The 21,962-nt window shown below is 40.3% G+C and overlaps 1 long non-coding RNA gene across 2 annotated transcripts in view; it reads left to right on the top strand.

The window, feature by feature from the left end:
• The window catches only part of LOC149207082 (uncharacterized), a 104,757-nt gene that overhangs the window by 13,015 nt on the left and 69,780 nt on the right, over nucleotides 1-21,962 (top strand). For both annotated transcript variants that reach the window (XR_016251981.1, XR_016251980.1), the window contains exons 2-5: nucleotides 4,761-4,919; nucleotides 5,814-5,922; nucleotides 6,047-6,194; nucleotides 6,320-6,427. This is a non-coding gene — a long non-coding RNA (uncharacterized LOC149207082). The remainder of the gene's footprint in view (nucleotides 1-4,760; nucleotides 4,920-5,813; nucleotides 5,923-6,046; nucleotides 6,195-6,319; nucleotides 6,428-21,962) is intronic.

Below are 21,962 nucleotides of genomic sequence, written 5' to 3'. Positions count from 1 at the left end.
TCGCACCTTTTACTCTGGGCAGGTGGGATGCATCTCACTTTCTGCACTGGGTAGTCTGTATGGTATAGTTTTGACCAATTCTGAGTATTTTTCTGTGGAGAACTTCTGGGAGATGATGTAATCAGCTGACCTTGTTCCTTTAGGTTATTAAACAACACTTTTAGGGACTTAGGAGCCCTTGGTTTATGGACATGTATGATTGGGGTTGCAGTGCCAAAAAATGTCTATAACAGATAGTGACTCACTCCATAACAGGGTATCTATGGTAGCCGAAGATGAGTTTCCCAGGTTTATGTGGATTCAGATTAGCGTCGGAGTCTCTCATCTGAGGGACATCTACATTGCAATATGTTAATTTCCCCCAACCTATTCACCATTTTCCATTCATAATAGCTCAAATGGGGACTCCTTTATAGACTTGTACACTGGAATCACCCTATACTCTAATGTTGGGTAAGCCATCCTCCTAGGTTACTTCAATGTTTGTACTAGAGATCTCCACATCCCTCTCCACGATTTATCAGAGGATGTGTTTTGTACCCAGGGGATAGATCCACATTCAGTTGGGCTTCAATGGATGTTAGATGATGCTTTGGGCCCACAACAATTTATTGTAAGCATTTATTGCAGTTGGGGGAATCACAGGAGTTGTTAATTCTAAATGGTCTTCCCTGTTTCCCAGACTCTCACTTTTTCACATGCCATCCATATGGCGAGGGTGCGAGTTTAAATGATTATGTCCTTGCTAGCCAGAACTTGCTCCATTTTATTCTCCATCTCTCGGTCTCCCCCATATCCCTTGCTGATCATTCACTTCTTTCCTTCTCTCTCCGGTTTGACCCTCCCCTTCCACCCAATCCTTCCCCTCGGGGCCCACCTCGAACCACCTTTCAATTTGACGAAGGTGACCCTGACATCTTCTCCTCTAAAATACACAAGATGCTCCCATTAGAGACCTAGTTCTCTTGGCTAAGTTGATTCTTCTTCCAGTAAATAAACCCATCTTTCATTTTCCATTTGGGAAGCAGCATTGAAATCCTTCCCTCACTCCACTTGTTCCACTTCCACCTCCCGAAAAGTTGGATCTTGCCCCATGAACAAATGGTACGATGATGAATGCAAGACTCTACATTGAGAACTTCGATATGCTTTCACCCACTCTCAACCCTTCTACCCTTACCTCAAAGCTTCTTACCATCGTCTCCTTCATCGCAAGAAATGAATCCTTGTCTCTCATAGAAGATGGGAACTTTCTACTCTCCTTGCCCACTCCCTTAAAAAATTTTGGCATACCATCCTTCCACGACGCTCCCCTCTTCTATCTTACCTCAACCCTACATCCATGTTTTCTAACACTTCCAACCTTTATGATATTCTAGGGCAGAGCCAAATTCATGTTACCTCCCCACCCCCTTCGTATTAACTATTCTCAGACAAAGATATTAAAGAGGCCATTTGGGTGATGAGAAGCAACAATGCAGCCGATGAGGAAGGCTACCAAGCAGAGTTCGTTAAACATAGTTTCCGTGTTTTTGTTAGTTATTTGGTTGATCTCTTAAACCATGTATTCCGTGAAGGTTTTCCAATGGCATGGTCACACCACATCATCCATCTGATCCACAAATCAGGCCCCATCTCAAATCCCAATAACTACATAACGATCATGGTGGGCCGCACGTTCTCGAAGTTGTATGTTATTGTTCTACATAGGAAGCTCTCCAGTGACATTGAGCAGAGAAAAATTAGAGCTAGGGGACAGGTATGTTTTTGACCAACTCATTAGACCATTGACCACATCTTCAACCTCTGCACTGTGATTAAGGAGGCATGACATCACTCTTCAAAAGTCTATTGTTGTTTCGTAGATTTTCGAAAATTTTTTGACTCTGTTCTGAGGGAAGCCTTACACCAGCGACTCAGAGATATTGACATCACGAAGACCCTATTGACAACTATTATGCACCTATATGAGTCCATTCTTGGTCGTCTTCACATGGCTCATGGGATGTTTGATTTCATCTGAAGCACTATTGGGGTTAAACAGGGTTGTCCATTGTCTCCTACCCTATTTGGGATCTATTTTGATGAGTTGGAGGATTTTCTACATGAGCATATACAAGACACTCATGGTTTCCTTCTTCACCAGGTCATGATATTTATTCTACTCTTTGTTGATGACATGGTCCTCCTCAACTCATCTCTAGAAGGATTACAGAGGCAGTTGGATTTATTAGCTTTTTTTGTGATCTTCGACAGTTGACAGTCAACCTAGGTAGAACCAGGGTTATGATCTTGAATGCGGTGAAGAAAACTTTAGACCTTGAGAGGAGAGGACGTTGAGATCACTAGCATGTATACGTACTTGGGGGTGAAATTCTCAGGTCCCCGCTTCAGTTTACGACCAGTGCTTCATCCTCGGATCAACAAAGGATATGTCTCCTTAGCCATTCTCAAGAGGCAGTTCTTTCAACATAACTTCCAGGACTTCTCGTCCAAGATGATCCTCTTGGACACCTTGATCCATCCCACTATTCTATATGGCTCAGAGGTTTGGGAACCGTCTTTACTTGAGTTAGATTGGGCTTTAGTTGAGAGATTCCAGACTCTTCTTCTCTGCTACATCATTAGATGCAAACAGACTATACCTCAGCACATCATCCTTGCAGATTTTGGAGCTCAACCCTTTCGGCTTGAAACAATCTTCAGTTTGGTCTCATTCTTGCATCATGTCTGGAGATTTGCAGACTCGATAAAGAGTAGGGACCATTACCCTTGGCATATTTCTCTTCTAAGACTATTGCTCATTCTACTCCGTCAGGCTGGGCTAGATGTTGGCTTACAGGAGTTTTAGATCTCTTAGAGTTAGTGGGCATTCAGTTGGATGGTCTCCCTCCTTTCCGATATTCCTTGGATGCTCCTAGTCACCTTCTACCTACTAGACAAGAGTTGAAAAAGATCATCAGGGAGGACATATATAGGTAGTCCATCCAAGTCACTTGGGTCAATCCTCTGGAGGGTTGTGCCCAAATACGGGCTTCTATGTTGAGCACTTCTTGGAACCGAGAGACAGGCTCATTAATCAACCCTAGTGTACATTTCACCACTGGATGCATGCTCTTCAAATTCCTCTAGGCCAGTTTAGAGTAGCTTCTCATAGACATCGGGTAGAGACGGACCACCAGATTGATAAACAAGATAGAATCTGCCAGGTATGTCATTTACAAGAAGTAGAGACCGAGGTGCACTTCGTTTTTCGATGCCCTATCTAATAAGAGATCAAAGGAAGGTTCCATTGCTTGTTTAGTGACTCTCAGACCCTGGGAGACTTTTTCATGTATCCTGATCAAAGATGTCTAGACCTATATATGCAGGAGGCTCTTAGGTTCCAAGCACATATTCTTCAGCCTCCCATCAGACCAGATCCCACACAGAGGATCACGACATTTTTTAGGGTACTACCTTTAGACAGGGGCACAAATAAACGATTGATACTGTTTCATATCTAGACTCTAAACTAATAAGGATCTGTGGGACCTCACCTTGCCACATGAGACCTCAATAATGAAACTTTCTCAGATTTGTCCCTGGGAGATGGAATAGGTCCTCCAGACTTGAGCAGTGCGCAAACTCCCCTAGACAACGAGTTAATTGACAGTCTGCACCTCCCACTGACCCTTCATCAACCTAGCAAACTTTGTGAAAAAAATTTAAGTGTTCTTTAGCCACCCTCGGATGTTAGGAGAGATGGATCTAACCCTCAGACCCATTAGCCCCTAGATCTTCTCCGTCAGGGCATTCCATACATTGTATCTTTTATGTTCCTGCATTGTACCTTATATATTCAAGCATTGTATTTTTTATAGGAGATCATTTGATTCTCCCGCATTTTATGGACATCATTGTACTCAACAATCCCTTTGACCTACTTTGTGGTCATTAGTTGGACATAAATATAATTATCTTATCTTATCTTATCTTTCCTTAGTGGATTTCTATTATCTTCTCCAATATATATTTTCAATTACAATTGTCGCACTGGCCAATTTTCTAATATTCTTTGTGTCTGATTTCACGAGGATGTACATCTTTCCTGAAAAATATACATCATGCATGAGATCTGAGCCATCTCTGATCTAAAAATTACAAGATCTAAAAAATGAATGGATTGTTAGATTATAAAAGGTTGCTTCACACCATCTCTTGCATAAGGAGATGTATCATTCTGATTGCATCTTGATATAACACACTCTTTTCTACTTGTTGGTCCAACCTTTTATCCTAAAATGGGTTTCATTTTCTACAAAGAAGGATAACAGAATGAGCCATATACTCAACAAAAACCAATTCTGCAAAAGTTTTGGTGACCTTGCAGTTTGATATAAAGTGCTTAACTGTCTTTGGTTGTTGTTTTTCTTTTATTTTTTTATCTGTATTTATGACGTACCACATGAACTATCAAAAAACAGGGCTTGGCTATGCTTATTTCATATGTTTCTAAATAATAATTCTTCTACATCAATGTCCGGGCTTCGTTTTTCACTCTTGAGTTGAAGTAGATTTATGTGAGGCTGAAGAGAAGCCTGTAAATTTTAAATGTATTTCCACTGTTCCAACTCTGGCTTTGATCAACTGACATTTAGGTTTTCATATATCTACCACTACAGAAGGTTTGATTTGTGCTCTTTATTCGAAGTAAAAACATGTGTGAAGTTTAAGGGGAACAATGATTGGGTAAATTGAATGTTGTTTGTGAAATGTAGGTCCCTTTATAATTGAAAGGTTTATCATGGAAGTGGAAATGAGCCAAAGGTGAGTGACCCATTTGGAGATTGACGATGAAGATCTCCTAGTTTCCGAAGATGCTTCTCCAATTCCACAGGGAAAGCTGAAAAGGTTGAAGAGAGTAGGGCAAGCCCTTGGTAATGATAGAAGGAAATTTCCTCCTACTTATTAAAATAAGATTGTTGATGACAGTGATCTCATGGACTATGTGAATGCTAGTGAGTTCGTGAGTAATGGTCAAGGGTTTACTACTAGTTTGGAGCAAATACAACATGCAGAGGAACAATGCATTTACAAAAACAAGTTTTTGCAATATCCTAGGTGAAGCAGACAAGGAGGATGATAAAAAAGATCATCAAGTTGATAATGTCCACACTAGAACTAAGATTTTTAAAACCATAAACACATCCATGAAATACTCTGCTTCTAAAAGTGGCAAAGATTATGAAAACTTGAAATTTCATGCTTCTATAAATGAGCATACAATTGAAACAACATAAGATAATCAAGTTTCTAATAACTACATAGAAATGGAATCAATCATAGCCAAAAACAAATCCAGGAAAAACATTCATGAAGAAAACAAACAAAGTAAGAAGCTAAAGAAGAACCAAGTTAGCAAAGATGAATTCATAGCAAATTCATCAGATGTCTTGCTCATAGCAGCTTCATTCTCCCTTGAGAAGGGGGAGGAGGAGAGGAAGAGGAAGGAGGAGGGTTCACAAGGCAAATCCAAAACATCTTTTGAATCTTTGAATACAGTGGAAAAGAAAGTGACGAAAAGGTAGATCATTGCATGAATAGTTTGATAGGCTTTGATTCACATATTATTTCAATGTGGGTTCCCATTTTCTTTGGAGAAAAACAAATTGAACCTTGAGGATATACATGCAAAATCCTAATGGCTTTTACGAGGTTTTCTTGATTGTTGTCATTTTTTTCCTCTTTTGTCCTAGATACTCTTTCAGGTTGCAGTAATTAGCAACATTTTTGAAATTCCTATGTGTAACTTGTATTTGTTTTGTGTTTAGAAACACCAAATGCTTCTTTCAAACCATAGCCAACTATTGGGAAATCAATTTCATCTGTATTGGAGAAGATCCATCTTCGAAAGCTCCAGCTTGAGAAAAAGTGGGACTTGTATGTTCACATTTTATCTTTCAAAACTTCAACTGTTATATGTTTGTTGATAGGAAAGAGGATTCAGTGGGTAATTAGATTAAAGGGTTTGTTTTTGACAACATTTTTTATTGATGACTTGAAGCAAGGTTGGGAAGGGATCCATTGTAGTGTTGCAAAGTTTTGAAGATGGTATATCTTCTGAGGAGCTTCCATAGGAAAGTCATCATAAAAGCCTTTTGGATGGTGATGAGGAAGAAGATGAACTTTTGAAGGAGATTCCTGAAATGGAGGTGAAGTTTGTAAAATAAACACATAAAACAATAAATGGAACAATAAATTCCTCGATATTTTTTCTTTGGTTATACCTTGATAGGATGGTCTAATGATTGCATTTGGGAATTAACTTTGCTTTCAGAATGAAGAAGGAGATTTAGAAGACGACAATTTTAGGGATTGCCTTGCCAATGAAAGTGGTATTCTTCAAATCCCAAACAGCCATGGTGAAACAAGCCTATGTGAGGAGGTAAGTGCTTGATCTAGATAATTTAAGCCAAGTTCATAGGGCTTCTTTCCTTTTCTTCTTGGGAGGTACCTAATATTGAGTATAATCTCACATCTATTCATGTCACACCAAATCTTTCCCTTGTTTTTTGTATCCATGATTGGATATGTTGTACACTCTCTAAGAAGATACATGTGGTGTTAAATTTTGGGAAAATAAGCAAGCATAATCTGTACGTCAATTTCCACTTAAATATTGGATTTTTGTGCTAGGTATTCTAGTCTCTTGAGCATTTAACCAGGAAATCTGCAAAAGGAAGTGTCTACTTATGCTAGAAGAATAACTAATTTCCTGCTTGATCAGTGGAAAATGAAAGATTTTCACTAGAATTAGCTTACTTGGAAATTGGATCTTATTTATTACCTATGTAGGGTACAAGGCAAGATAATTCCAAGACCAATGGTGTATTTCGAGCACCAATTGAGGACAGTTAGGTTTGAATGAATGTATTTATATATTTTTTTCTTAAGAATATATTTATATGTTATACTAGTGAATGTTTGTAATACTCAGCCATTGATATAGTTGCCACAGCCTGTAGGGTCTTTTTTGCAATTCTGAATTGAGTTCTAGAGATGATAAAGAGGAAAATCTTGATGATAGCACCCAAGAGAATGATATTTTTGTTCCAACATTATCAAATGTGAATTTGAAGTTTGATTCACATCTAGATGATGTTGAATATCATCTTTCATGTATATGTTATTTTCTTGCTTCTTAGGGCTTCCAGATCTAACCAACTACAGTCAAAGCATGACTAATTTAGGGCTTGACCAATCTTCCCTCTTATCAGTCCTCTAACTCTACTTAGATGACTCAACTAGGGAATCCAACACAATGTTGTTCATCACCTATAAACAAACCCATTACATCATTTTTAGTACTTAAGGAAAGCCATTCACATCTACTCTAGATCATGCCTCAGTTCACACCAAAAGACATACTTTAGCCTTCTAGGCTCCTGAAGCAGCTAGAAAATTACTGAGATTTTGTGGCCCTCAATACAGTGACAAGACAGTCCTTTTGTCACCTTTCTTAGTATCACATCTCTTCACAACTTGCTCAGAAATCAAGGTGAGTTTCTCTATCTTTTGGACAGACTTTAGGGCATAATATTGGTGACTGTCTATGTACTAAACTAATGCTAAAATAGGACATCAACCCTCTGTCCAAAACCTTTGGACAGACCTTGATCTCCTAGCAATCAATCAACATGAGAACCAAATCAATGTACCTTATCTTAGATTTCTACTCCATTGTCATAAGGTAACTTTTATGTGCAATTTCCTTGATACTTTCGGCCCTTTATAGGGTTCCTATACTAGCTACAGGTGTGTCCTAAACTTAACCCTAACAACCTCGTCAAAACAGTGTAAATCTCTTCTTTTAGATCTCCAACTTCTGCACCTTTACTTGAGGAAGTGTGGACCATATTCCAAGCTTCATCACAACCTACACGTTATTACTGTCCACTAAAATTAGACCTACAAGCTTGCCCATTCAGAACCTAAGACAAAGAAACTAAATGTATCTTCCTCTCCCAGCTGACTCGGCTTCTTGAGGGTATGCAACGTTTTCTTGTAGTAGTCACAATGATCTTTACGACATGCTTCTATCTTTCACCATTAACTTCACTGTAGTGTCTCTTAGATTCACACACATGTTTCCACATAGAGTTTAGAGTGTAGGAAATTTCTTGTTGTCCTTCTCATGCTCAAATCCTTTATGCTGTTGACATACTTTGATGTCTTACTGTCCATGGTAAAAGGAGACTTGTTTTTACGGTTGTCACCAGGCTTGCTCTAGAATTTCCAACTTATTTCGAATTGTTAAGCATTACTTGCGTCATCTTTTAGGAAAGACTTGCATCATGGTTATGATTAGGAAGGGAATCTATATCATTCTTAACTGATAGGCCTTGCATCAGAATTTCAAATCACTGTCAAGAAGGACTCTCAACTATATGTGATCCATAGAGGAGTATAATCTCACATCGCCTCACAACAGATTACAGATTAGTTTCTCAAGAGACTTGTATCAATTTAACAATCTAGCTTTGTTCAAAGCTCTGTTTAGTATACGTCATCGAGAGATCTTCTTAGTGTGTTAAGTATCATTGTTGAGGTAGCCTTAAACTTGCATGAAGGTTATAAAAGTAAGTGTCAAAAGTTATGAATCATTCATTAGAACTTGTTAATTTTTGGTATATTCTATGCCAGAGAAATTTATTTAAATTTTCACAGTTAGCAATCACATCAGCATTACGATAAACTGCAGATAGAACATAAATATAAAACGCAGAAGACAAGCCAAGACAAGAGGACACAGGATGTGGCGCAAGCCAGGGACAAACCCCACAACATGTGGGGAAACCCTTTGATCAAATCTTCTTTTATATTCAAAGTTCAGCAGAGAAAGAGAGAGAGTACATTGACAACTGAAGTCAACACTTTGACTTTATCTAGATCTAAGCATAGATCATCTCCTATCATCATGCTGCATCTGGTTCTCTAGTTGCACCACTTCATACTACATCATGCGGCTGTCCATGTCCATGATCTTGCTCAAACTAATGTGCATCATCATCGTGTTGCTGCCCCTGCTAATGTATCATTGTGCTGCCCATGCACATGATCTCATAGTGTTGCCCATGCTAATGTATCATTGTGCTGCTCATGCACATGATTTCATCTTGCTTCCCATCATGCTGCTGCCCATGCTCCATGTATTCATTTCATAGCCCATCTACAATATATCATGTTGCTGACCATGTTCCAAGTCATCATGCACTTATGCTACCCATCATGCTGCTCATAATGCTGCCCATTATGCTGCCCATCATACTGTTCATAATGCTGCCTTATAGTGCTGCTTTTCTTCAACGCAACTATTAGAAAGGGCCTCCAACTGCTGGCTATGGCCTGCGGCCTACCCCAGCAGTGGACTGAGATTAAGGTCTCCTCAATCTTCTAGGATAGAACCGCTGAGAGTATTGTTTTCTCTCTCGCCAACGATATATGTAGCTATGCCCAGATGGTATTGTTCTGACCCTTCTCCTCACACCATGTCTAGACTCTAGTCGTGACAAAGGTAGTGATCATCAAGTAGGGGACTGCGTATAGAATGATCACAGTCTTCTACCCATTATTGTTGAGACCACCTAGAGGGCTTCATCAAGATAGCAGCTCACCATGGTAATGTCTGAGACTATAAAGAGCACAGAACTCATATAAATACAACGTCCTTATCTGAGACTTGATTTGCCAGATTGCTATTGCGGGTTACCATAACTGTGGCATCCTTACACTTGACTGCGGCTGCTACTGCGTCTTCCCTCTCCATCACTGCGGCTTTCTGTGGCTAGACTCTTCATCACTGCGGCTTAACTGAGGCCTTTATGACAGCGGCTTCCCTTACCAAGACTGCGACTTTCTTCGTGACTGCAGCTCCACGTTAATTGCAACTTCATGTCCTCGTGACTACGGTTATGATCGTGCCTTCCATATGAGAGTCATTGTGTGTAGGGAGTCTCTCTGCCCTGCTTCCAGAACAGGGTATAAGAACAGTGTATATCATTTAATGACCAGCGTATCCACCTGTCTATTCGTTAGCAAAATAAGAGCCTGCGTGATTTGACTTCTTAAAGCCGAAGGAAGCGAATGCTCGCTCGTCTCAATAATTCAATAAGCTGTTTAGAATAGTGAGCAAGATGTTGTGGATAAGAAGGAGCGACATGAGCCAAAAACATAGTTAAATCTCCAAGCTCCTTGGCCGCAGCGGGGTCACTTCCCATGGAAGCTGATTTGAGAGCAACGTGCTGTTGAAAGACCGCGAGGCATGAATCAGCAATAAAAGCTCGCTCTCGTATCCTTGCGGATCACATTTCATGCGAGATTGCAGCGATGGGATACTCAGCTTCTCGGCGCTTTGTCCAGAGGCTCTCATGGAGGTCTCGGCTGAAGACGGACTCATCAAGGGTAAATGTGGAATATGCAAGGCGGCCATTGTCAAGGCTGCCATGGCTCAAAGTTTCAATTTCCAACACCTCTAACCACTGCTTGCTTTAAAACCGAAAGAATAACAGAAACAACGTTCCTTCTTCTTCCCTACGTTGTGGTGTTATTATATGACTGCGAGGTATGCCTTCTTTGACTGCAGCTAGGGTAAGACTAGATCAGCCTTTAGAGAAACGTATTCTCCTTTAGATCTCTCTGTCCACAAAACCCAAACACATGGAGAGAGATCACAAGAGATGTGTGAAAATGATATTAAATTATCATCTATTTATACTAAAACGAGGATGATGAATAGACATGTCAGTTGGGCTTCTAGAGCCTACATAAGAACTGGCTGGCTTGATAATAATTACATAAACAAAATAAATTCATATCTCCATAAATACTTATCAGAATCGGATGATCTTTGGATCAATCCTACACCTCTCGACAAGAGGGATCTAATAAAAATATCAGCTGCCATAAATAAGCTGACCCACATGGAGTTTGGCCCTAGTTGCCAATTTAACACTCCCTCTCAACTAGGGAGAACTCCATCCATTGATCCATAAGTCTAACTGTACTATCTCTGCCATCAGTGCCCTGCACTGCTCTACCCATCTTTGCTCAGCTCTGCTGGCTCTGCTCTACTCTACTCAGCTCTGCTGGCTTTGCTTTGCTCAGCTCTGTTGGCTCTACTAGCTCTCCTCTACTCTGCTCAGCTTTGTTGGATCTACTAGCTTTGCTCTACTCAGCTCTGCTGAACTATGAAGAAGAAGAATTGATCGAGAATGTCTCATACCATTATCCACTGACCCGAAGTCAGACTCAGAGTGCGTACCACTGGTCCCAGACCAATCTCAACTAACCCAAAGTCAGCGTCATAGTATGTACGACTCTCACTGGTCCCAGACCAGTCCTGCACTGACACGAAGTCATTCTCGGAGTATGTACCACTGGTCCCAGACCAGTCTCAGCCGACCCGAAGTCAGCGTCATAGTATGTACAACTCCTACCACTGGTCCCAGACCAGTATCATTGATCCCAAATGAATGGAGGACATCCTAGCGTAGGGAGTACGGTAGATACAACGATGCGTCCATCGGTACTACTATGGTCCCTAAATTCATTTCCCTGCTCATTGATCAGATGAGAGGTACTTCCCATGAGTCCCAGACTGCATGGGTAGGATGCCTCGACAGGAGAACTTAATCAATCCTGTCCTCACAGGAGAACACATCAATCCTGCTACAATTGCCATGGAGAACACATCAATCCAGGCTGTCATGGAGAACACATCAATCCAGGCCTCACAGGAGAACACATCAATCCTGCTACAATCGCCATGGAGAACACATCAATCCAGGCCTCACAGGAGAACACATCAATCCTGCTACAATCGCCATGGAGAACACATCAATCCAGGCCTCACAGGAGAACTAATCATCCTGCTACACAAGAGAGCGAATCATCTTGTCCCACAAGAGAGCGAATCATCTTGTCCCACAAGAGAGCGAATCATCTTGTTTCAGTGCGCACCACCAGGGGAGGGTGAGTCACCCTATGGTCGTATGTTGCTCCAATAGAACTGCAAGCCCCCCAAAGCTCCTAGAGCTCAATGTATGCAGCATGCAGGACCCTTTTACAAAGGTCTCTCGATGACTCCAAGTCGTTCGGGAACATCACAAATTTGATCTTTCCTCAGGGCTCTGTCCTGTACATCATCTTAGTGTGATGGAGCCTCCTTGATCATCGACTTACCATATCCCAGATAAGGCAGTAATTGATGTCTATCTGCTAGAGCAATTGTGAAATACGATATTCCTCAATAATCGAATCCCATCTCTGGTTGTCACAGAGATTCACAGTGGTATGCATCATGTGTACCAACAGCTCACTGAAGAGCTTCAGCAACCAGACTGCCTCACAGAAGTCCATACTATCAGGAATGTATTCTGCCTTGGTGGTGCTCAGAGTCATTGACTTCTACTTCCTACTCATCCAGGATATCGAGGCAGATTCCAAAGAGAAACAGCACTGAGAAGTGCTCTAGTGATCCTCCATACTGCCTGCCCACTCATCATTCGAATAATCATGTGGTTTCATATTTCCGGCAGTGTATCTCAATTCATGAGAGATTGTACCCTGAAGATATCTCAGAAGATTCTTGGCACCAATCTAGAGAGGCTCAACCAAATATGAGTGTTACACTAAAATTTGTCACCATGACTATTTACAGTTAGTATGGCTCTATCAACTGTCATACTATCCTCCTTGGCAAGTCTCATACCTCTGCTTTTCATGTCAAACTCCAAGAAAGAGAGAAAGTCTTTAAAAATCTATATATCTCTGGGTACGCAGTTTCTCTTAGCCTTACCTGCGTGTACGCACCCCAAGTTCACAATACCTGCGTACTTGTACGCTCTGTCTGTAAAGTGGTCGGTGCGTACTCCTGTAAAGGTCAAAAGGCGCAAGTTTCACTCCGAAAAAGTTACTTGTGGTCATTTCTAGAGCATTCTAGAAGCTTGTTTGACGTGTATGGAGCGCCTCCAGATGGTTCATGTATCCCTATGAAAGAGGAACTTATCCCATCAAGAGGGGAGCTATCCCATTCAAAGAGGGGCTTATCCCATTGATGGTGGACCTGATTAACTTCCTCTAAAGCACTATAAATACAGGAATTGGGCCAGAGGGAGGGGAGGTTGAAAGCTGAACATTCCTAAGGGTAGATGCTGCTGGAATTAGGACTCCCTTGTAAAGCTTGAGAGGAGAGATTCCCATCCTTTCCTAGCCTTATTTGAGAGTGGGTGAGCTGGTCAAAGTAAAGGAAAACTCTTGCTGGACCCTAGGAGGGACTTGCACAACACCAAGGCTCAGGTTGTAATGGTTCCTTTTGTTACCTCTTAATACAAATGAACTTATTTTTCTCAACAGATTGTTATTCATGGTTTGTTTCATATACTCCTTGGTCTATATGATAGATATGTATTGTTTTATGAGTTTATCAGGTGCTATTTAATCTTTTGGCTTGTTAGTGAATGCAGGTTTCGAAGAGAAGGAGGAGCTCATCCGGATCGGCGAGGCTGGACTACTACAAAGCGTTGGACTAAAGGTATGTTAAAGATCCCCTGATTACTTGTATTTGCAATGCATGTTTAGAGAAAGGTAGGGTTTATTTGTTTTGTTTGTCACTAGAAAGCTTTTGCTTCTAGGTAGGTCGGTTGTGTCCGCACTAACGACTCTTTCCGCATGACAAAATGGCGACTCCACTGGGGACTCCATTGATGTGAATGTTTTTTCCTTTGTATGAAACTTTGGTCTGAGAAAAGTCATTTGTTTTCTGGTTTTTGGCTGTCTGACTGTGTATTTGGGTGGGCTAGCTTAGGGTTAAATTAGATTTTAGTTTTTCTTTGTTTTGCTAGAAGTACGCAGCCTCTGCGTTGAGCACAGTGCGTACCTGTACGCACTGTAGCTTTGTGCACAGAGCGTACCCGCACCTGTGCAAACATGTTGCCTGCGTACCCTGTCAAAATTAAGAAAATTTCAATTTTCTTCTTTTTGCCTTTTAGATTTTGTTTTTAATTTTTTTTTACTGCCCAGATCCACTGGTTACCTGTCATAAATCTTCATCTAAGCTTGTTTCATTGGCATTCCTGCTTTAAGCTTTCATCAATTGGGTGTTTTGAGTCTCTTTTTGAGAAATTCTTGATTTGATTTCCTTTGGTCATTACTTGGAGGTTTGTCTCAGTCTTTTCACAATTTTGCATCTTTTTGCTTTTGTTTTTGCAAAAAAATTTCCCCCTCATTCGTCGGGGGGGGCTAAATTGTGTATGAGTGTTAATCGCCTTTGAGTGTTTTTATTTTTTGATCTTTGGAACTCTCACCCAATTTTCTCAACTTGCACTTGATTGGTTCTTAGATTACATTAGAATCGTCTTGTGTTTGAGAATTCTCTTGCATAGATCACATTTGCATAATTAGAATTCTCATTTTCAGAATATGAATGAAAAATGTGCATAGATTACATTTGCATACTTTTCAAGTGAATTGTGCATCGATTACAATTGCATAGTTTAAATTCTGGAAAATCAATCGTAGATTTATATCAGTTGTCTTTGATTTGAATTTACACAAAATTATAAAATAAAAAATTGTTTGGGGAATTGATTTGCATTAGTTTTTCTTGATAAAATTAGTGCATTAGAGAATTTGTTATATTTTCTCTTAGTGATCAATTTTTTGCATTGTTGGAAGTCAATGGAAACTCTCTCCTTACTTTAGTTAGGATTCATCGAATTGAAAAGATTACATTATCATATTCGATTGCATTCAGTTGAGTCGGGTCATAACACCATTGGTTTCATATCCATTTACCCATTTGAGTAATAACAGCCTTAATAACACAGCGCTTAATTAAAATTCATCTAGTAATTTTTACATTTCTAGGGCTCTGAAACACCAATATAGATCAGGCTAGTGTCTTGGAGTAGGAGAGTAGTTAACTCTCCAAGACAGAAAAACCAAACAAGTAGCTCATCTTGTGGTAGGATAAATCCAACTGTTACATTTATGCTCTGGGAAAGCTCCTCTTAAAGGAGAAGCATGAGACCGTGTCCGAACCAGTGAGGGGATCAATCCTCCTTCATTGGGAAAGATGCCAGATACGCACGTACTACAAACGGTAAACCTCGGATTATTATCGAGGAGCCTGGGGTCACTTGTCGGTAAACCTTGGATTATTATCAAGGAGCTGGTAAGGGGATTGAGCTTGTTACTCTGCCCTTGCGTGCTATCGGGTCGTAGACTGTTCCCCCAGGTGTATTTGTTTCTGTTGGTGATCTTAGTGACCATTATCTTTAGGGTTCTACCCAAGGTGACGGTGGAGGGAAGATCCCACTGTACCTGGAGCAGACGTCGGCTAGACTCACTTGGATTTTCTGGGGGGGTTTAGTTCACTCGAGACGGTTAAAGTGGAGGAACTTGGTCCAGTCTATTCATTAAGCAGGTTGCCTGGGTAACTGTTCCACCCGCCACTTCTGTACTGAATTCTGCGATGTTGGATTTCATCCCCAACTAGTGTTTTCGGTCCGGAAAGTTACTATTTGTGTGTGGTTTGACTCCTAGATTTGATAGCGCGTGTTAATTTGTTTGTTTTTACTTTTAGAGACCATAGGTGTGAATTGCGAATTTTAATTGTTAGGTGTGAATTGTGAATTGTTAATTTTAGTTATAAATTGTTAATAAAAATCACTGAAGTTGAATATAATGGCAAACGTTCCGGAATTTACCAACCTAGGAACCCCTCCTAACGAGAATCCTAGTACTTTTCCTTACTTTGGAAATGTTGGTCCTCCTTATATGGCTACTTTGTCATTACCTGGATTTACAATAGGATTACCGATATGGTTATTTTCAACTTCGTTGGCCCAAAGTACTCCAATTGTTCCACCTCAACCGGATGCTTCACCTCAACAGAGTTCACCATCTCAACATCACCAACCTTCTGTTGACCCTTTACCTTCTTCGCCTAATTTTTCTTCCTCCATTTCTTCCTCTTCACCTGGTAAAAGCCTTGATGCTAGTAACCAGGAGGCTAAGAAGAAGAAGAAGAAGAAGCAAGATAAGAAAGAAGTCAACCAACCAACCACGACTGTAAGTGTTAGTTGTGTTGAGGAAAACTCCAACATGCATCGTAAACCCAAATACCCTTGCAGGCTATGTAAGGGTGACCACTTACTTGTTAATTGTCCTGGTATTCCAAAGGTCTTGGAAGTATGGTCAGAAAAATCACATCAACTTTCCATTGATCCATCAACCAATGATAGTCAGGTTCCTGGGAAAAAGGGTAAATTTAGGTTTCCTTGTAATTTATGCAAAGGGAGTCATCAAACTCACATTTGCCCTCACATGGATGAAGCCTCAACATTGTTGGAAAACCTTCCTGTTTCACAGCAAGAATTTCCAACTGGTTACCGTAAACTTTCTCCCAACCTACCGTCAACTGACAGAGTGATTGATCTAAATTCAAGTACAGTCGATCACACTCTCCCATTGAAGAGTGAAACTCATGTCACTCAGGTTGATGATCCGTTAGTTGATCAAGTGGTCGATTCAATTTCACATTCGGTCGATCCCACTTTCCCTTTGGAGAGTGAACTTCATACCGCTCAGGTTCTTCTTGTTACATCAGATTCTTCTATGCCGGGGGGCATTTCACCTGTTTCTACAGAACCCCCTCCAAGCACTGAGGTCTTTTCCTTTGATTGGAATAGACTGACAGAACCTCGTCTTCCTTCCTCCATCCCTTTCCAAATCATTGTCAAGGCTGGTGGTAGGGACATACATCGCACACAGGTAGATGAAGGTGCTTCTGTTAGTATTTTATCCTCAACTGTTTTGAAAGCTTTGGGTTCCCCTTAGCTTGCGCCTATTACGCAGAATCTGAAAGCTTTTAACAGAACCATTAGTGAACCTTTAGGGATCCTTCCTAATTTTTCCATTACCTTGGAAGGTAAAATAGTCTGTATTGATCTTATGGTAGTTCGAGGTCCCTTGGATTTCAATTTACTCCTTGGGAGAGACTATGTTTATGCAATGAAAGCTGTCGTATCGACACTCTTTCGCGTGATGTCTTTCCCTCACAATGGCAGTATTGTGACTGTAGACCAGCTTTCGTTCCCTAGTCTTGTTTCAACTACCAATAATATGACACCCCTAAATGTTCCTGATTCTAAAGTGGTATCTACCCTGCCACGGGTTAATTATGTGGCAACTGGTCCCATGTTTTCAGTTACCGATGTAAGTGAACCTCTCACTGTTTGCTCATCTTCCTTTGATTTAGATCTGGTAATTGACATGGAAAACTCTATGGGATTACTTGAACACGATGTTCTTATCCCTTTTGAGTCCCTTGACATGTGTTCCTTCCAGAGAACTATTCTTCCTTCTGATGAAGACCTTTTGGAAGCCATGATCAAGGTGTGTCCATTGACATGTCTTTCTTCCAGTTGGAAGCCATGATCAATGGTGCGAGGATAGTTTGTTCCCGTCTCAACCTCGTTAAAAAATGAAACTGGATGTAGCAAGGATAGTTTTTCCTGTGTCAACCTCGTTAAAAAATGAAACAGGCTAGTATGAGGATAGTTCTTTTCCTGTGTCAACCTCATTAAAAAATGAATCAGTGTGAATGAGGATAGTTCTTTTCCTGTGTCAACCTCGTTAAAAAATGAATCAGTGTGAATGAGGATAGTTCTTTCCCTGTGTCAACCTCATTAAAAAATGAATCAGTGTGAACGAGGATAGTTTTTTCTTGTATCAACCTCGTTAAAAAATGAAACAGGCTAGCATGAGGATAGTTCTTTTACTGAGTCAACCTCATTAAAAAATGAATCAGCTAGATTTTAGGATATGTAGGTAGATTGTAGAAAGTAGGATTTTGAGGATAGTTCCTGTTACTGAGTCAACCTCATTAAAAAATGAATCAGGTATGAGGATAGTTCTTTTCTTGTGTCAACCTCCTTAAAAATGAAACAACTCCCTTTTCAAGTTAAATATTGAAAGTAAACCTTCATTCCATCCATCTGGTTGAATGTAATGAAGCCTGGGGGGCATGTATCTCATTTTGCATCATTAAACTGGGGGCATGCGAACTTCTTGAGCATAGTTCCTTGTCTTGTGTCAAGCTCGTTAAAAAATGAAACAAGGAGTCTTGAGCATAGTTCCTTGTCTTGTGTTAAGCTCGTTAGTTGTATATTTAGGTTAGTTTTTTGCATAATTTTCTTACATGCTGGGGGCATGTGAACTTATAACAAGCATAGTTTTTCATTTCAAGCTTGGGTAAACATGAAACCGAATCCGAGCATAGTTCTTTTCCTGTGTCAAGCTCGCTAAAAAATGAAACAAATCCTCCTCTAATTAAGTCGAGAGTTTGAATAGATCTCATAAATGTTAAGTTGTATATTTAGGTTAGTTTTTTGCATAATTTTCTTACAGTTTTAGGTCGAGTCTTTCAAATGATCTCGTCTTGAACCTTCATTTCATCCAACTGGTTGAATGAAATGAAGCTGGGGGGCATGCGCTCTAGTAGTTATGCTTAGGGGGCATAAAGCATAGTTTTCTCTCTGTTTCAAGCTTGTGTAAAAATGAAACTACTTTGAAGCATAGTTTTTATCTATTTCAAGCTTTTGTAAAAATGAAACCTATCTCGAGTCAATTTCAGTTATTTTCAAGACTCGTTAAACTCATGAAAATCCCGAGATTATTTTGCTATCTTTCATTCTCGTAAAACAAATGAAAATCTCGAGTTCTTTCCGTCTTTTCCTGCTCGTAAGTTAAATTGAAAGTCGGACATATCAGTACATTTTTATCATTTTTTCGAACTCGTTAAAACTTACGAAAAGGTGAAAACCATGAGTACATTTTTATCATTTTTTCGAACTCGTTAAAACTTAAGAAAAAGTGAAACCTTGGAGTTCTCTTTTAAGCCCTTTTCAGACTCCTAAAACATGAAAAGATTGCTGAGTTTTTTCTTTTTACACTCGTTAAAACGGAATTAAAAGACGGTCCCCTTATAGCCCTTTTCTGACCGTAAAAACAGGAAAAGATTGCCGGATTTTTGTCGTTTCAAATTCGATACTGGAAATAAAACGACGTGTCCTTGATCGCTTTTTACTTTTCAGGTCAAAGGCACTAATCATGAAAGTACTCCTTGGTCGTAAAGATCAAGCGGTTCTCTCAAGTATTATTTTATACTTTTTCGGGCTTGGGAGACACAACTTTACGAAAAAGTTCAACCTGGAGTCTTCTTAAATTTTTTCAGACTCTCTAAAAATGAAAAACGCCGAGTTTCTCTTATACTGGACTCGTTAAAATTTCGCAATAAAGGACCTGTTCGATTACAAACAGGAACGGACCACTCCTTCTTAGGGTTCGAATCAAAACTAAGTTGGACTCATCCGAAGGATGAGATTATAATCAAGCATATGTTATCCTCCTCAAGCTTGTAAAAAAATAAAGAGGTACTTACCAGAAATGGTGGGGGAAAAGAGAGAAAAATGAGCCCATTTGTTATCCTTTGTCTCAGAAGAAGCCTTATTACCACTCTTGAACACGACACTTTGCATTCACCTGGGTTGGGAAATCCTTTGCCTCACAGTTGATCAAACCACATTGAAAGCTTTCAGCCGGGTATTAACTTTGGGTCAAATGTCACCAAGCCATCTGTTGTGTCGTTATGTGTTCAAGAGGTCTCTGCAATAAACCATTCATCTGCAAAATACCCATCATCCATCTCGACCATCCCTGAGTCAGTCCTTACAGCTACATTTCTTCAACTTGATCTATGATTTCGTGTTGTGGGCTTGCCTGCAACGGGTCGCTTTCTATCAACATCAGCACATTATCTAGAAAGATGACCTAGAAATTGTCAGTACCTTGAAGTCTGCATGCATCAATGGCAGGTTTCTCGCCTTTGACGACAGTTTACATCATTGACTTTCGATCGAAGGATTCCGTGAAATGTTCGACATCAACTCATTCATTCACATCTCATGGATTGTACTGGGTACTTTGAGAACCATTGACATCACTGGTGGTCTCTCTCACACTTGTTAACAGTTTACATCATCGACTGGTAATCAAGTGGTTTCTACCATGTTCGACATCAACTCATTTATTCGCATGGATAGAATCGTACCTTTTCGGGAAGTAGAAATGAAGACCCTGGATCTAGTTTCCACCATCCAGGCTGCGAGGAGTTTTGTATTCATTATACAGTAGACTAATCATAAACAGATGGCTGCACCCATACTGTGTCTACAAAGTCTATGATTATGATGTACTGCAAAATCATTCCTGTATCAGAGCAGTAGTTAGTTTGTTAGTTAAAGTTTTCACTCTGAGTATGGGAATGCCTACCTCAACGACGATATGATCTTATATATGTATTTTGTGTTGAATACTTGCATGTTCCGACTGGGCTCTCCACAAGATAATCGTTGAAATGATAAAGTAATTCACCCTTCCTAGATGATATGAAACCCTAATCTACTATAGGCTTCGCACTTTAGGGGGCAATCTGTTACACTAAAATTTGTCACCATGACTATTTACAGTTAGTATGGCTCTATCAACTGTCATACTATCCTCCTTGGCAAGTCTCATACCTCTGCTCTTCATGTCAAACTCCAAGAAAGAGAGAAAGTCTTTAAAAATCTATATATCTCTGGGTACACAGTTTCTCTTAGCCTTACCTGCGCGTACGCACCCCAAGTTCACAATACCTGCGTACTTGTACGCTCTGTCTGTAAAGGGGTGGGTGCGTACTCCTGTAAAGGTCAAAAGGCGCAAGTTTCACTCCAAAAGAGTTACTTGTGGTCATTTCTAGAGCATTCTATAAGCTTGTTTGACGTGTATGGAGCGCCTCCAGATGGTTCATGTATCCCTATGAAAGAGGAACTTATCCCATCAAGAGGGGAGCTATCCCATTCAAAGAGGGGCTTATCCCATTGATGGTGGACCTGATTAACTTCCTCTAAAGCACTATAAATACAAGCATTGGGCCAGAGGGAGGGGAGGTTGAAAGCTGAACATTCCTAAGGGTAGATGCTGCTGGAATTAGGACTCCCTTGTAAAGCTTGAGAGGAGAGATTCCCATCCTTTCCTAGCCTTATTTGAGAGTGGGTGAGCTGGTCAAAGTAAAGGAAAACTCTTGCTGGACCCTAGGAGGGACTTGCACAACACCAAGGCTCAGGTTGTAATGGTTCCTTTTGTTACCTCTTAATACAAATGAACTTATTTTTCTCAACAGATTGTTATTCATGGTTTGTTTCATATACTCCTTGGTCTATATGATAGATATGTATTGTTTTATGAGTTTATCAGGTGCTATTTAATCTTTTGGCTTGTTAGTGAATGCAGGTTTCGAAGAGAAGGAGGAGCTCATCCGGATCGGCGAGGCTAGACTACTACAAAGCATTGGACTAAAGGTATGTTAAAGATCCCCTGATTACTTGTATTTGCAATGCATGTTTAGAGAAAGGTAGGGTTTATTTGTTTTGTTTGTCACTAGAAAGCTTTTGCTTCTAGGGAGGTCGGTTGTGTCCGCACTAACGACTCTTTCCGCATGACAATGAGCTCACCATGCTAACTGCAACACATATGTCTGGACGGAGGTTCTCCAAGAACATCAACACGAATGAGTTTATGAAACTCAGAGGCGTTTCCCAAATCTGGTCCTACATCATTACCACATAACTTCTGAAAGTTAAGATCCTCGAGGCAGTCACAAGCTTGCAGCTTATCTTCCCACATTCAGAATCCAACTCCCTCTGTCTCCTATAAATGAGACGGTCTGCACCTGTCAGACATAGGTCCCGGTACGAGAGGTTTATCATCCACAACCTTCGAGTAATGGTTTGGATCGGTTTCACTCCTAGTGAATCTCAGCTGCATTAGATAGCTATCAATCCTCTCATACTATGCCCGAGGTGTTTTTCTTCAAG

The sequence above is a fragment of the Pinus tabuliformis genome, chromosome 1_2 (genome assembly GCF_031772625.1).
Source record: "Pinus tabuliformis cultivar Carrire ecotype Pingquan chromosome 1_2, CPIR1, whole genome shotgun sequence".
Lineage (NCBI taxonomy): Eukaryota > Viridiplantae > Streptophyta > Pinopsida > Pinales > Pinaceae > Pinus > Pinus tabuliformis.
Note: the sequence above shows the minus strand (reverse complement) of the source record. Positions and strands in the feature narration are given on the sequence as shown.